This window comes from Rattus norvegicus, chromosome 1 (genome assembly GCF_036323735.1).
Source record: "Rattus norvegicus strain BN/NHsdMcwi chromosome 1, GRCr8, whole genome shotgun sequence".
Lineage (NCBI taxonomy): Eukaryota > Metazoa > Chordata > Mammalia > Rodentia > Muridae > Rattus > Rattus norvegicus.
Genome location: NC_086019.1, coordinates 233,355,972 through 233,373,887, shown reverse-complemented (window position 1 = coordinate 233,373,887; position 17,916 = coordinate 233,355,972). Strand labels below are relative to the sequence as shown.

The 17,916-nt window shown below is 41.0% G+C and overlaps 1 long non-coding RNA gene across 2 annotated transcripts in view; it reads right to left on the bottom strand.

Moving 5' to 3' along the window:
- Positions 1 to 17,916, bottom strand: part of LOC103695057 (uncharacterized) — a 150,615-nt gene that overhangs the window by 18,535 nt on the left and 114,164 nt on the right. Inside the window, exons 1-2 of one of the 2 annotated variants that reach the window (XR_001836113.2) lie at positions 1,927 to 2,891; positions 522 to 625 (exon numbers count right to left, since the gene is read on the bottom strand). This is a non-coding gene — a long non-coding RNA (uncharacterized LOC103695057). Of the gene's footprint in view, positions 1 to 521; positions 626 to 1,926; positions 2,892 to 17,916 lie in introns of those variants that run through there. The other variant, XR_010061236.1, reaches the window with a different exon arrangement.

Below are 17,916 nucleotides of genomic sequence, written 5' to 3'. Positions count from 1 at the left end.
TCTAACAGTTCAACCTATGACTCTTTGGCTTAAGATGACATAAAGTAAGAAAGATTCAATAGAACCTAAACTTCCAACTTGGAAGTCTTACCTTTTCTCCTGAACGATTGATACACAGTGCAATAAGCTCTGGGGGTACTGGGTGGCTGTACCAGTACCAGTTAGTGCAGCTCCCTGCTAGTCACATGGCCGTGAGGACACTGTCCCTAAGTTAAGGTATCTGGGAGATTGATGTACTCGATAGACTTTTGACTTACAATAGACTTAGCAAGATGTAAGTTCATCATACATTTGTGAGCATTCTTTCCCCGAGAGCAGTGGTTCTCAACCTGTGTGTCATGACTCTTTGGGGGTGGTATATCAGATATTCTACACACCATATGTTCACATTAGATTTATAACAGTCTCAGAATTACAGTTATGAAGTAGCCATGGAATAATTTTATGGTTGGGCTCAGCATAACCCGAGGAACTGTATTACAGGAAACATCAGGAAGGTTGAGAGCCAATGCCTTACTTACCTTCTTTACCTCCTCTCTTTCCTGGAAGATATCTATTTTCTTAGCACAAACATCACTCTTTACTTGATATTTCTGCCATAGTCATTTTGTCCAGAGACTTGTGTCTGAAATATAGATAAATTAGGTAGTTATCAAGATCTCATTTCAGAAGGCTGGGACATGTAGAGCAAAGATGGCTGCCACATCTCCTTAGAAATGTAACCCTAGTGCCACACTCATGCAAACCAAATAGCAGAAGCATGACGGTGCCCTCAACTGCCACGAACAGTCCCAGGTTGCTCCATTATGACATTCTTAAAATGGAAGCACATAGTCTTGAAGAATATAATGATACCCCTAGAAAGGAAGGAGTTAATTTAGAGGGGATGGTGCATGTGGGAATATCGGTTTAATATTTAAACATACGGAGATATGAAGAGGTGTCACCTAGGCTGTGTGAATGCTTTTTGTATCTCTCTGGATTTGGGGAGCAGGAAGACAAGCCAACAGCTGGGAGCCTCGGGTTCTGTTTGGAACAGGGAGCTGGCTTGTACGGTAGGCTTCCTATCCCATGCTCTCCCTTTGACTATTGCAGATAACCTATTACTGACAATTTACATGCAAAGATTTGCTACCATTACTGTACCATGAGTTGTAGTTTATTATTTTTTCTATATAGTAATAGTAACTGTGCTCCTGCCTATTAGCCTTATTTTATCTGAAGCATTTAGGAATGTCTAAGTAGAACATTCTGGAGAAAGCTGTGACTAGCAGCACCAGACAGGGCTTTCAGTTTCCTGAAAAGAAAACTTCGCTCTTTTTCTGCCTTAATTCCGAGTAATTGGTTTTAGTGTCTTGGGACTTTTAAGAGAGGGAAAGATTAAAAATGGAGGAAATATGAGAGGGACAGAGGGCTGTTAGGACAAATCAGACCTGGAAGCAGTCAACTTTTTCCACAGAAGTATAATTGGTGTGTGTGTATGCGTGTGTGTGTGTGTGTGTGTGTGTGTGTGTGTGTGTGTGTGTGTATGAGGGTGTGTGTGTGTGTGTGTATGTGTGTATGAGAGAGAGTGTGTGTGTGTGTGTGTGTGTGTGTTATAGATTTTACTGGGTTTAAGACTGGGTTAGTCAGCCACCTACTTGGGGACAGGGTCTGCACATCAGGGCACATGGTCTTTCTGACAGAACCAGAAGCCCCTCACTAAGGATTGGGCTCATTGTCAGTGCTTGGGACTAACTGCAGAGGTTACCGTATCCCACCCTCATCTCCTACAAAGCCTACCAATTAGATGCCTGGAATCAGGATAGAGATAAAGAAGAGGAGGGGACTTCATTGAAGTGAATGGAGACTGAACTTGAGAGGTTGGGTAGAAAGGGGATCATTCAGAGAAAGGGATGGAAGGAAGAAATGAATGACAACACTGACCCAGGGATGCAGGGACCCAACTGTGCCCTACAAGGGCGAGCAAGCATAGTCAAGGATTTCTCCTCCTGCTTGGTATTACAGGGTCTCATGATTATCCCATAGGGTTGTCTTCAAATACAGAAAGACTGAAAAGAAGTGGCTGTATTTCATGTGTGTAAAGATCTTCTATAATCCTCCAAAGAGGGCCATTAAGTCCTTCAGGGGTTAGGAATATGTCTAGGAATTTCAGTTTAACCATGTTCCTGGTCAAGACAAAACAGTCATAGTTAAGTTAATCCACAAAGGTTGTCTCATCACAGCATCTGTGGCTGCTTCCTCAGGAATCTGAAACAGAACTTCATCCTTGCAGGGAGATCCAGTAAGTACTCTGGCTTCTTCTCACATTCAACTTTGTCACAGAACATAAGATTCATGTAGGTGTCCATAACTTGATTTTTCCATACTGCCCACATGAATCTCCTCCTCTGTCTTTCCACACAGGTTGTGTTTGTGGGCAATGGAGTTCAGGATGGCAGCCCTCTTGTGATCTTGTGTCATCTGCCAATGAAGAAGAGTAATTGGAAAGCCCAGGCCCAGCATGAATGTAGTCCCCAGCTCCTGTGGGAGCATTCCCCATAGTACACTTCTTCTCCTGTTAGCTTTAATCTGTGTACTCCAAGAAGAGGCAGATGGCATGGCATTCCCTGCACATATCCTGGTAACCCAGGTCTGGTTCTGGTTCTGGTTCTGGTTCTGGTTCTGGTTCTGGTTCTGGTTCTAGTTCTGGTACTGGTAATGGCACTGTTTGCTTTCAGCAGAGCTGGTACCCAGTGGAGGAAGCCTATTATAAATTTTTATTGTGATGTACTTATTGTACTTTGCGGTTGATGACATAAAGACATTTGCATATGAGTATTTAATGTACTCTGTCCATACACACACTGTCTGCTTTCTTTCTCTCCCCCATTTCCATCCATTTCTCCAGATAGTCTCACTTCTACTTAAATGTCTTACATGTATATGTGTATATGCCATACACATATGTGTCTATATGTCATACATCTGTATGTATATATATGAACAATTTTATGTTTCTTTAAAAAACCCAGGGCCGCCCAGGAGCGGCAGGACCCCTGCCTGAGTCACCGCCGGAACCTGAAGGAAACAGACCGGATAAACAGTTCTCTGCACCCAAATCCCGTGGGAGGGAGAGCTAAACCTTCAGAGAGGCAGACAATCCTGGGAAACCAGAAGAGACTGCTCTCTGCACACACATCTCGGACGCCAGAGGAAAAAGCCAAAGACCATCTGGATCCCTGGTGCACTGAAGATCCCAGAAGGGGCGGCACAGGTCTTCCTGGTTGCTGCCGCTGCAGAGAACCCGTGGGCAGCACCCCACGAGCGAACTTGAGCCTTGGGACCACAGGTAAGACCAACTTTTCTGCTGCAAGAAAGCTGCCTGGTGAGCTTGGGACACACGGAGGCAGAATTCCTCTAGGACCGGGCACGTTCTGTGTTTACCGGAAGTCCCACACCCGCGGATCCCGGCCCGCAGCAGCTCTCTGCTCCCAGACCCCGTGAGAGAGAGACCCAACCGCCTGGTCAGCTGGGCACTCCTGAGGCTGCAGAGCAGAAGAGACCACCAACACTGCTCACCCCTGCCCACATCCCTGGCCCAAGAGGAAACTGTATAAGGCCTCTGGGCTCCCGTGGGGGAGGGCCCAGGAGCGGCAGGACCCCTGCCTGAGACACCGCTGGAACCTGAAGGAAACAGACCAGATAAACAGTTCTCTGCACCCAAATCCCATGGGAGGGAGAGCTAAACCTTCAGAGAGGCAGACAAGCCTGGGAAACCAGAAGAGACTGCTCTCTGCACACACATCTCGGACGCCAGAGGAAAAAGCCAAAGACCATCTGGAACCCTGGTGCACTGAAGCTCCCAGAAGGGGTGGCACAGGTCTTCCTGGTTGCTGCCGCTGCAGAGAGCCCATGGGCAGCACTCCACGAGCGAGCTTGAGCCTCGGGACCACAGGTAAGACCAACTTTTCTGCTGCAAGAAAGCTGCCTGGTGAACTCAAGACACAGGCCCACAGGAACAGCTGAAGACCTGTAGAGAGGAAAACCTACACGCCCGAAAGCAGAACACTCTGTCCCCATAACTGACTGAAAGAGAGGAAAACAGGTCTACAGCACTCCTGACACACAGGCTTATAGGACAGTCTAGCCACTGTCAGAAATAGCAGAACAAAGTAACACTAGAGATAATCTGACGGAGAGAGGCAAGCGCAGGAACCCAAGCAACAGAAACCAAGACTACATGGCACCATCGGAGCCCAATTCTCCCATCAAAACAAACATGGAATATCCAAACACACCAGAAAAGCAAGATCTAGTTTCAAAATCATTTTTGATCATGATGCTGGAGGACTTCAAGAAAGACGTGAAGAACTCCCTTAGAGAACAAGTAGAAGCCTACAGAGAGGAATCGCAAAAATGCCTGAAAGAATTCCAGGAAAACATAAATAAACAAGTAGAAGCCCATAGAGAGGAGACACAAAAATCCCTGAAAGAATTCCAGGAAAACATAAATAAACAAGTAGAAGCCTATAGAGAGGAGACACAAAAATCCCTGAAAGAATTCCAGGAAAACACAATCAAACAGTTGAAGGAATTATAAATGGAAATAGAAGCAATCAAGAAAGAACACATGGAAACAACCCTGGATATAGAAAACCAAAAGAAGAGACAAGGAGCTGTAGATACAAGCGTCACCAACAGAATACAAGAGATGGAAGAGAGAATCTCAGGAGCAGAAGATTCCATAGAAATCATTGACTCAACTGTCAAAGATAATGTAAAGCAGAAAAAGCTACTGGTGCAAAACATACAGGAAATCCAGGACTCAATGAGAAGATCAAACCTAAGGATAATAGGTATAGAAGAGAGTGAAGACTCCCAGCTCAAAGGACCAGTAAATATCTTCAACAAAATCATAGAAGAAAACTTCCCTAACCTAAAAAAAGAGATACCCATAGACATACAAGAAGCCTACAGAACTCCAAATAGATTGGACCAGAAAAGAAACACCTCCCGTCACATAATTGTCAAAACACCAAACGCACAAAATAAAGAAAGAATATTAAAAGCAGTAAGGGAAAAAGGTCAAGTAACATATAAAGGCAGACCTATCAGAATCACACCAGACTTCTCGCCAGAAACTATGAAGGCCAGAAGATCCTGGACTGATGTCATACAGACCCTAAGAGAACACAAATGCCAGCCCAGGTTACTGTATCCAGCAAAATTCTCAATTAACATTGATGGAGAAACCAAGATATTTCATGACAAAACCAAATTTACACAATATCTTTCTACAAATCCAGCACTACAAAGGATAATAAATGGTAAAGCCCAACATAAGGAGGCAAGCTATACCCTAGAAGAAGCAAGAAACTAATCGTCTTGGCAACAAAACAAAGAGAATGAAAGCACACAAACATAACCTCACATCCAAATATGAATATAACGGGAAGCAATAATCACTATTCCTTAATATCTCTCAATATCAATGGCCTCAACTCCCCAATAAAAAGACATAGATTAACAAACTAGATACGCAACGAGGACCCTGCATTCTGCTGCCTACAGGAAACACACCTCAGAGACAAAGACAGACACTACCTCAGAGTGAAGGGCTGGAAAACAACTTTCCAAGCAAATGGTCAGAAGAAGCAAGCTGGAGTAGCCATTCTAATATCAAATAAAATCAATTTCCAACTAAAAGTAATCAAAAGAGATAAGGAAGGACACTTCATATTCATCAAAGGAAAAATCCACCAAGATGAACTCTCAATCCTAAATATCTATGCCCCAAATACAAGGGCACCTACATATGTAAAAGAAACCTTACTAAAGCTCAAAACACACATTGCACCTCACACAATAATAGTGGGAGATTTCAACACCCCACTCTCATCAATGGACAGATCATGGAAACAGAAATTAAACAGTGATGTCGACAGACTAAGAGAAGTCATGAGCCAAATGGACTTAACGGATATTTATAGAACATTCTATCCTAAAGCAAAAGGATATACCTTCTTCTCAGCTCCTCATGGTACTTTCTCCAAAATTGACCATATAATTGGTCAAAAAACGGGCCTCAACAGGTACAGAAAGATAGAAATAATCCCATGCGTGCTATCGGACCACCACGGCCTAAAACTGGTCTCAATAACAATAAGGGAAGAATGCCCACATATACGTGGAAATTGAACAATGCTCTACTCAATGATAACCTGGTCAAGGAAGAAATAAAGAAAGAAATTAAAAACTTTTTAGAATTTAATGAAAATGAAGGTACAACATACCCAAACTTATGGGACACAATGAAAGCTGTGCTAAGAGGAAAACTCATAGCGCTGAGTGCCTGCAGAAAGAAACAGGAAAGAGCATATGTCAGCAGCTTGACAGCACACCTAAAAGCTCTAGAACAAAAAGAAGCAAATACACCCAGGAGGAGTAGAAGGCAGGAAATAATCAAACTCAGAGCTGAAATCAACCAAGTAGAAACAAAAAGGACCATAGAAAGAATCAACAGAACCAAAAGTTGGTTCTTTGAGAAAATCAACAAGATAGATAAACCCTTAGCCAGACTAACGAGAGGACACAGAGAGTGTGTCCAAATTAACAAAATCAGAAATGAAAAGGGAGACATAACTACAGATTCAGAGGAAATTCAAAAAATCATCAGATCTTACTATAAAAACCTATATTCAACAAAACTTGAAAATCTTCAGGAAATGGACAATTTCCTAGACAGATACCAGGTATCGAAGTTAAATCAGGAACAGATAAACCAGTTAAACAACCCCATAACTCCTAAGGAAATAGAAGCAGTCATTAAAGGTCTCGCAACCAAAAAGAGCCCAGGTCCAGACGGGTTTAGTGCAGAATTCTATCAAACCTTCATAGAAGACCTCATACCAATATTATCCAAACTATTCCACAAAATTGAAACAGATGGAGCCCTACCGAATTCCTTCTACAAAGCCACAATTACTCTTATACCTAAACCACACAAAGACACAACAAAGAAAGAGAACTTCAGACCAATTTCCCTTATGAATATCGACGCAAAAATACTCAATAAAATTCTGGCAAACCGAATTCAAGAGCACATCAAAACAATCATCCACCATGATCAAGTAGGCTTCATCCCAGGCATGCAGGGATGGTTTAATATACAGAAAACCATCAACGTGATCCATTATATAAACAAACTGAAAGAACAGAACCACATGATCATTTCATTAGATGCTGAGAAAGCATTTGACAAAATTCAACACCCCTTCATGATAAAAGTCCTGGAAAGAATAGGAATTCAAGGCCCATACCTAAACATAGTAAAAGCCATATACAGCAAACCAGTTGCTAACATTAAACTAAATGGAGAGAAACTTGAAGCAATCCCACTAAAATCAGGGACTAGACAAGGCTGCCCACTCTCTCCCTACTTATTCAATATAGTTCTTGAAGTTCTAGCCAGAGCAATCAGACAACAAAAGGAGATCAAGGGGATACAGATCGGAAAAGAAGAGGTCAAAATATCACTATTTGCAGATGACATGATAGTATATTTAAGTGATCCCAAAAGTTCCACCAGAGAACTACTAAAGCTGATAAACAACTTCAGCAAAGTGGCTGGGTATAAAATTAACTCAAATAAATCAGTTGCCTTCCTCTATACAAAAGAGAAACAAGCCGAGAAAGAAATTAGGGAAACGACACCCTTCATAATAGACCCAAATAATATAAAGTACCTCGGTGTGACTTTAACCAAGCAAGTAAAAGATCTGTACAATAAGAACTTCAAGACACTGAGGAAAGAAATTGAAGAAGACCTCAGAAGATGGAAAGATCTCCCATGCTCATGGATTGGCAGGATTAATATAGTAAAAATGGCCATTTTACCAAAAGCGATCTACAGATTCAATGCAATCCCCATCAAAATACCAATCCAATTCTTCAAAGAGTTAGACAGAACAATTTGCAAATTCATCTGGAATAACAAAAAACCCAGGATAGCTAAAGCTATCCTCAACAATAAAAGGACTCAGGGGGAATCACTATCCCTGAACTCAAGCAGTATTACAGAGCAATAGTGATAAAAACTGCATGGTATTGGTACAGAGACAGACAGATAGACCAATGGAATAGAATTGAAGACCCAGAAATGAACCCACACACCTATGGTCACTTGATTTTTGACAAAGGAGCCAAAACCATCCAATGGAAAAAAGACAGCATTTTCAGCAAATGGTGCTGGTTCAACTGGAGGGCAACATGTAGAAGAATGCAGATCGATACATCCTTATCACCCTGTACAAAGCTTAAGTCCAAGTGGATCAAGGACCTCCACATCAAACCAGACACACTCAAACTAATAGAAGAAAAACTAGGGAAGCATCTGGAACACATGGGCACTGGAAAAAATTTCCTGAACAAAACACCAATGGCTTATGCTCTAAGATCAAGAATCGACAAATGGGATCTCATAAAACTGCAAAGCTTCTGTAAGGCAAAGGACACGGTGGTTAGGACAAAACGGCAACCAACAGATTGGGAAAAGATCTTTACCAATCCTACAACAGATAGAGGCCTTATATCCAAAATATACAAAGAACTCAAGAAGTTAGACCGCAGGGAAACAAATAACCCTATTAAAAAATGGGGTTCAGAGCTAAACAAAGAATTCACAGCTGAGGAATGCCGAATGGCTGAGAAACACCTAAAGAAATGTTCAACATCTTTAGTCATAAGGGAAATGCAAATCAAAACAACCCTGAGATTTCACCTCACACCAGTGAGAATGGCTAAGATCAAAAACTCAGGTGATAGCAGATGCTGGCGAGGATGTGGAGAAAGAGGAACACTCCTCCATTGTTGGTGGGATTGCAGACTGGTAAAACCATTCTGGAAATCAGTCTGGAGGTTCCTCAGAAAATTGGACATTGAACTGCCTGAGGATCCAGCTATACCTCTCTTGGGCATATACCCAAAAGATGCCTCAACATATAAAAGAGACACGTGCTCCACTATGTTCATCGCAGCCTTATTTATAATAGCCAGAAAATGGAAAGAACCCAGATGCCCTTCAACAGAGGAATGGATACAGAAAATGTGGTACATCTACACAATGGAATATTACTCAGCTATCAAAAAAAAACGAGTTTATGAAATTCGTAGGCAAATGGTTGGAACTGGAAAATATCATCCTGAGTGAGCTAACCCAATCACAGAAAGACATACATGGTATGCACTCATTGATAAGTGGCTATTAGCCCAAATGCTTGAATTACCCTAGATCCCTAGAACAAACGAAACTCAAGACGGATGATCAAAATGTGAATGCTTCACTCCTTCTTTAAATGAGGAAAAAGAATACCCTTGGCAGGGAAGGGAGAGGCAAAGATTAAAACAGAGACTGAAGGAACACCCATTCAGAGCCTGCCCCACATGTGGCCCATACATATACAGCCACCCAATTAGACAAGATGGATGAAGCAAAGAAGTGCAGACCGACAGGAGCCGGATGTAAATCGCTCCTGAGAGACACAGCCAGAATACAGCAAATACAGAGGCGAATGCCAGCAGCAAACCACTGAACTGAGAATAGGTCCCCTATTGAAGGAATCAGAGAAAGAACTGGAAGAGCTTGAAGGGGCTCGAGACCTCAAAAGTACAACAATGTCAAGCAACCAGAGCTTCCAGGGACTAAGCCACTACCTAAAGACTATATATGGACTGACACTGGACTCTGACCCCATAGGTAGCAATGAATATCCTAGTAAGAGCACCAGTGGAAGGGGAAGCCCTGGGTCCTGCTAAGACTGAACCCCCAGTGAACTAGACTATGGGGGGAGGGCGGCAATGGGGGGAGGGTTGGGAGGGGAACTCCCATAAGGAAGGGGAGGGGGTAGGGTGATGTTTGCCCGGAAACCGGGAAAGGGAATAACACTTGAAATGTATATAAGAAATACTCAAGTTAATTAAAAAAAAAAACCCAGCGCCTGCAAGTGATAGGAAATGTATGATACTTGTCTTTCTGAGTCTGAAATTTCACTTAACTTGATAGCTCCAATTTTATCCTTTTTTCCTACAAATGACATAAATTTGTTCTTCTTTATGACTGAATACAATTCTGCTGTTGATGTATGCACTGTTTACATAACTTTATGCAGTTATCTATTGACAGATACCTTGGCTGGCTCCATATTTTAAGTTTTGAAGTGACAGGATTTTTTTAGTTTAAAGGCACATATGACCCAAATGAATATCCGACTCCCAAATGCCAAGGGGCAAGGGAACTATTCACCAATCCATCGAGCAATCAGGTCTGCCAATACCCTATGCTTTGGTAACAGAAATGGAAACAGGAGAGATTCCAGGTATTCCTAAATACTGCTCTTACCCCGCTGTGTGGTGCCTTCATTCACCCCTGAATAGGGAAGGTCAACAGGATGTACCTGTGTCTTAAGTTAGGTAAAACATTAAAATGGAGAGAGTACAAGGAAAGCCAAAGAAGCCCCCACCTTCCTCATACATTAATTTAGAACAGTGACACAAAAGCAGTGAGTGAGCAGAGCATGGTAGTATATGGCAGAACTATCCAGAAAGAGGGAGAATGAAATAGTTAAGAAGCTGACTTACTTTGTTTAAGGAATACTGAGGAGACTGAACAAAAATAAACATCTGACATAAGAATACAGATGCTGGCTGCGTTATTTTCAGAAGACAAAGTCAATAATTTTATACTCTACATTTTGCAATATCTTCAGACAGTGCTAAGGGTGACACAGGGTCTGAGGCCACAGCCCGATTTGGTTTTTTGCACACCTAGCCTGTTTCCTTCTCCCTGCTGCCTTGGTGGTTTTTCCCTCACAAAGCTTCTTAATAAACCTCTTGATCAGAGGTCTTCCTTTAAAGGTTTGTTTCTAAGACAAGAGTAGTCTTAGCTGCTATATCAAAATGTCTAATGCTGCAGAATGTATAGATCAGTTTCCTTGGCTCATGCATTTGGAGGTCTGAGTGTGTGGTGTTGACAACTGTGTGGCACTAGTGAAATTGTTCTAGCTACATTGAAACCTAGCAGAGACCACTGGTGTGGGAATGAGAGTGAAATGGAAAGGTCATGTGGTAAGATGAGGGTGATTGAAGAGCCAGGGTCACTTCTTATCAGCACCTAATCTGAGAGGAACTGACCAGGATAGACCTAGTTTAATCCTTTAAGTAGTCTAACCAACCTTCACTGGTCCCTACCCCATTCTGTTCCACAACCCCAGTAACATTCCGGGGAACAAACTTTCCACTCAAGAATCTCTAGGAGACAAAATCACATCATATCCTGTCCATAGGAGTAATCACTGAGGAATTCTGTGCAAAAGAGTCTTTTATCTGACACACTGATTGCTTTATGGAGAACCAAGAGGAGAAGGTTGAACCAGGAGAACCATTAAGGCGTTTGAATAGCTCTGGATATTAGTGTTAAGTAGATGAGAAGTGATTGGAGTGAGAAGCTATTCTGAACATGGAGTTGACAGAATGTCCTGACAGATTGGAGCTGCAGTTGTGAGAAAAGAAACGGAATCATGGATTCTAAAGCCTTTGTCCTGTGAAACTTGGAGGATGGGGCTGAGACATGAGATGAGAGAGTGGCAGAACCGGCTTTGCTGATTTATTGTATTTACTGGTACGTAGGACTCCTGCTCATAAGCATGGATTCAGACACCTCAGTGGCCATCACGCATGCATTTTTACACTCTGTGTGATTTAGGCATCAATTCCTCCAGCCACTGAAACATAATTGATGTCTTCAAAGAGCTAGACCTGCACACAGGCTAATACCCTTCCCAAATCTCTGACTCTCAAGCTGGAGTTTATGCACAGAGGTTATTAATAAATCAAGCAGTTAATTAATCAACTCAATGTACATGCTTTTCCAAAAGAATAAATTTGCCCTGAAGGACTGATTATTTTTTCGACAAGCAACTGTTCACTCGCTGGATGTAGATTTTAGTGTAAAATTTCCATGTCTCTGCCTGCAAAGATTAAGAATGGTCAGACATTCACCTTCTCTGCCTGGTTTTCTGCTTTTGATACTCTGACCAACCCTTAGCATTATTTAAACATTCTTCTTTTTTATTATAAGCGTGTCAACCTGCAGATTAGTGGAAACTTGTCCTTTTTGTGTAATTTATCTTTCAAAGCTGAAGGAAACCTTCAGTGGAGATAGAAAAGCAATCAGGCATCCATTTAGAAAAAAAATGCTGTGATTATTTTTTTGTATGCAGTTTTATATCATTTCAATTTTTTTCAATATGTCTATTTCATACAATTTATTACTTGACACTTTATTTTTAATCATTTCTGGTTGCTTATAAATAAACATAGATTAATGTCAATAGAATTATTATTCCAATATAAACTCTCTACAAACCAAAGTTCCATAAAGTTGCCATCTTATGTCCAACATGCATCTAGATTGGGTGGTGCTTGTCTAGAGAATTAAATGCTGGCATGTTTTATCTTGGCTAAATAGAAGTACGTCTTAAATGCAGACAGTGATTTCCAAAGCAATATTATGTAGGTGAGGATTATGCATTTTAATGTCGTTCTGTTGGGAAGTTAATCTTAAAGCAATTTATATGAGGGGTTAAATGATGACTCTGCATCTCCTCAGAAATATCCTGGTCAAAGCGTGACTCCATGTGGTGACAGAGCCTCAAAGATGATGGCGTTATTTACTATTTCATTATAGATTGTGTAAAATGATTTGATAGCATGTTTAAGAAATACAGGGACTAGAAAGATGGTTTGTTGGGTAAAGCCTTGCTATACTGGCATGTGAAACCCTTAGGTTAGATCCCTAAAACCTATATAAAGTTGGACTCCGCAGAGCATATCTGTACTCTCAGAGTTCCTCTGGGAAAATAAGAAGGACAAGATAATTTCTTGAAGCTCAGAAACCAACTAGTCTGGTGTATGCTGCGTTGAACAATGAAAGATCCTGTCTCAAACTAAGCAGAAAGCCTAGATTGACACCCAGTGTTGCCCTCTGATTTCCACATGTACACTGTGGCAACTGTTGTAGGCATGTAACACATACACACACACACACACACACACACACACACACACACACACACACCGTGCCCATTATAGCTTTTCTTTACTAGTTGGTCAAGACACATCAAGTGTAGCTTTTTTTATGCATGTTAGAAGCAAACAAGGTCTGCTCCCTGCAATTGAGCCAAGACCTGGAATGAGAGTAAAAAAAAAAGTCATATCATTTTTAGAGTAATTCCTTTGAAAGCATAAGTATGATTTAAATACAAATCCCAAAAATACTACCATACAATGCTAGCTATTAGTGGAACATATTAAAGAGCAAAAGAAATCCAAATAAGTGATTAGCACTGATTTATTTTTGCTTTAAGATACACAGCTATTAGGTATTAATAATTAAAAATTATTAATGAATGCAATGACCAGTGATACTAACACGTAGAACTAAAAGAAGATACTGCATTTAAATAGTCTTTTTATAATATGTAAATTTTAGCTATATTGCAGCTAAACTCAATGTCATTTTTGTTTAAAATTAAGACTTGTGTGACTGAGGCCACAGGATGAATCACACTGGTTAATCCTCTCCCTTTTCCATGAATGCATTTGTGAATTTTGCCCTCGCTATGCAGAAGTCACAGAAACTGTTAGCCTCTTCTTGCTTAAAGAATAGTGAGCTTACAAGGTGATCCCAAACCTCCCCATGCCCTCAGGCTTTTGTTTTTTTGTTTTTTGATTCTAGATTCATTGCCTGACACAAATCCCTATAAATTTCAGAACAATAGTTTTAAAGTCTGACTTGGGCAATGTAGAGTATCTACTGAAAAAAGATTATTTTTTTGCCAATCTATAATGGCAAAGCCCATGAGATTCCCAAATTTGTAAGAGAGAAAGGAATGACAACTTTGTCAATACAGGTGCGGGCAGTCCTAGACATTTTGCATCCAATGGGCTATCTCCTAAGATTGTACTTAACAGTTTCCTTTGCTACTTGAATAGTTACCAGCTCGTTTCCTTTGAGGTTTGAATTGTCAGAATTTTATTGTAGAATATAGAGGGAGGAGCCCAAAGGCTTATGGAAGTGAGAATGATAAACCTGAGCTACCACAGCATCCCTGCTGTACACACAGCCCACCGTGAGTCTGCTCTCAGGAGGGCTAAGATGGTTCACTAAGGTTTTGAGGACGGAAAGGATGAGGTAACACAGCATCTCTCAAAGGGTGTGTGGTAGCTTTCTTCTGCAAGCTGCAAAAGAAGGGGTAGGATCCAGCCTCTGGAAAAGGCCTGTACATTGCCCCGGGTGGTGAATGTACCAAGGCGTGGCAGATGACTGGTAGTTGAGCTTTTATACCTATGAAAAAAAAAGTAAAGTCACCCTTGTGATAAGTATAAGGGTTACAGTCAAATTCAGATTGTCTATTGAAGCCCACAGAAATCACTCACAGTATCCATGTTCCTGTGTTCCTATGACTGAAGTAGATGGGAAGCCACATAAAGAAAGAGATCCTCTAGTCCAGGGAAGAAAAGATCTGTCTTCAGGCACCAAAGCAAAAGCTTTTGTCTATTCCCACAACTTGACCCCTGCATACACAGACCTTGAATGCATGATCATGGACTCCTTGAAGAAATTCTCCACATGCCTATCATTAGTATGACCCATACGTCTTCTTCTCAGCATCTCTCCATGGCAACTATTTATCGGAGTCATTTTGCATTGTATACACAGAAACACCCAGACTTCCCAGAGCTTATAGCGTACTACTTACAAACCAATGCAAGCAATATTTTGATCTGTTGCGGAGCTGTCAGTTGATAAAAAGTTTAATCCTGACGTTATATAGAGCATGATTAATGGCTATATAGCCAACAGTGAGGCTGTCTCCCAGTTTTGAGATGCTCAGCAGAGAGTGGCAGAGAATCCCTGGCAACTGGCACTCCACAGACATACTCATCTTGCCTTACAGTGGGGGGGTCACATTATGACAGGAAGGGCCAAGTACAACCCTCTGGGATGCATTGTATTTTAAAAAGACACATAGAAAGACAGGGAGAGGACTCGGTGGGTGAAGCACTTGCTGTGAGAGCATGAAAACTGCAGTTTGAACCCCCAGAACCCCCGGAAAAGCTGGGCACTATACTGATGGTGAATCTGTAATCCCAGTGTTCTTCATGCAAACAAATGAATACACACATGCACACACACATCATGAACACATCACCCATAGACACTTACATACAAGATAAATGATAAAATAACAGAAGAATGTTTTCTGTAGAGAAATAAAGAGCTTAGGTCGCCATCAGTGAGTCACAGAGAGACTATTTCTCCCAGATTCTCTTCTGTGTTCTTAGTGAACCCCTGTGGGAAAAGAATTCCTATTAGAGAATGAAAGAGTATTATCACAAGTGAATCAGGCAGTTAATTTGATTATATTTACCATTCCAAATATGGAGTCTGTATTGGCATACCAGACAGACCTCCCCAGCTGTTATGAAGGAGTTGTTTTGGCATGGTCTGTTTTATAGAGTCACCAAGAATAAATATCTCTTCTATTCTTAAGTTTTGAAATTATATCATAATTACAACACTCTCTCAATTATAACACTTCTCTTTTGCCTTTCCCCTTTCTAAACCATGCCATATAATACCCTACACAATTTTTCTTCAAAGCCACATCCACTTATTTCATTAATTGTTATTGCATGAATATATGTTTACATATATATTAAATATATTCCTCAATCTATAAACACCACTGCACTAAAACAACAAAATCCCTAACAACAATCTATAAACATATGTCCTTATATCCACAGATAAGTGTAGTAGTCTCCACCCTTTATCAAGGAGCTGCAGTATATCTACTCAGTTCCAATGCATAAATCTACAAAATACTCCCATACCCAAAGCACAGGGTTCATTGTGGAAAGGGGACAAAAGAACCAGAGAATGGAGGAGTCTGCTGTGAGATCGTGTACACTAATAATGTCAGAAGCTACACACCGAGTGTCTCACTAACATAATTTCCCAAATGTGGGCTGAATATGGTCAATGCCAATCAACATGGCAAAGTAGACAGGGAAAGCTCATGAGACCTCAACCTTACACAAAGAACAATAGGCAAGGGAGGAAAGCTAGGAGTTGGAGTGGTCATCTTCACACACCAGGGTTGATCATTCCTGAAATTATATATACAAGCAACATTGTACAGTAAGAACAAATAGTTTTTCCAATGTGGAAAAGACAGCATTGCAGAATCCCTTACTTTCTGAAGGGTTTATCAACTTTCTGCCTTTTCTGCAGGAGCTATTCTCTCTATTCAGAGCATGGTCTACAGAATTTCAGTGTTACCATTGGAGTGGTGTGTGTGTGTGTGTGTGTGTGTGTGTGTGTGTGTGTGTGTGTGTGTGTGTGAATGTAAAATCTGAGCTTTCTCTCTAGACCTACTGGAATCAAAACCTGCCACCGGACAGGATCTGCACGAGACCCTCAGGTGACTGGTATGCATATTGAGTTTGAAAGGAACTGATCTTGTCTAGAGCGACTTTAATCACATGGCCTGTCTCACAGAACATCACACTGCTTCACTGGATAGGCAACAAAACTGGTTGAACCTGGAAGTCAAAAATATCTAAAGCAAAGTTGTAAAATACATGATTTCAGGCAGTGGGAAATAAGTTTATGGATATCCAGGTACCTGCTATCTCAGTCATGTGCCCAGATGCTCGAAATGAAGGCTATTGAAAAAGACTTTCTGAAGATGGAGAAAGATGTGTGTATGAGCTCAGTGTTATAGCTTACATATGTGAAGTGCTATGTTTAATTCTGAGTACTGCTAAGTAAGAAAGAAGAAAATCAGTATACCTTATACCTCTACTACTACAATAGAATCTCAGAGTTTGCTGAAGACCTTTGCTTTGGCAGGGCACACAGACAACATAGGAAAGTGCTATTGTTCTCACTTACCGAGGACTATCAGGGCACTAGTTCTGATAGCTGTGACTAACCCAGGGCAAGAGGCAGTTTTACAGAATATCCAGCCTGCCACATGAAGCTTATTTTTCATTTCAGCCATAGATACAGTTGCAGTATAATCAGCCATGATTCACGTGGTCTTAACATATCACCTTTGGCAGTCATAATAATAGAATCTAGGAATGTGGCCACAGAGTTTGTGTATAAATGCAGGCTCCGTTGGGGATGAGAAATATTCTCAGTTTATAAACACAGTGCCTGGCTCAGTGCTTAGCTGTAGCACAAACTGTAACCAAACATAAAATACCAAGTGACCATGCCATTTGCATGACATCTATTAGATTAATTGTTATGTGCTACACCAAGACATGAATTCCAGAATGTGTGATGGAACTCCTTTACTAAATAGACACACTATGTGACTGACTGGACTTCAATAGTTCTTAAAGGCATGACTAAGCTTAGGTGCAAGTAACTACTCTCATGTTCCTACTGAATGAAAATTTGAAGAATAATTTCATCAACAACGAAGAAGTGTACAATTGATCTAACATAGAATGTACAAAAGCATATTTGTAATAAAAATGTTTCCATTCAAATGAGTCTCTCTCAAGGCTGGAGAGATGACTCCAAAGTTAAGAGCACTGTCTGCTCTCTCAGAGGAAATGGGTCTAATTCTTTGCACCCACATGGTAGGTTTCAGTCTACTCTAACTTCATTGTCAAAGGATCCAATGCCCTCTTTTGGTCTCTGTTGTCACCAGGTATACATGTCGTGTACAGATATACAATAAGTAAAACACCCATGCACATGAAATTAAAATAATTAATTAATTAAAAATAATCTCTCAATGGGTGTGGTGGTCCACACCTGTAATCCTATTACTCAGTGGGTAGAGTTCATGAGTA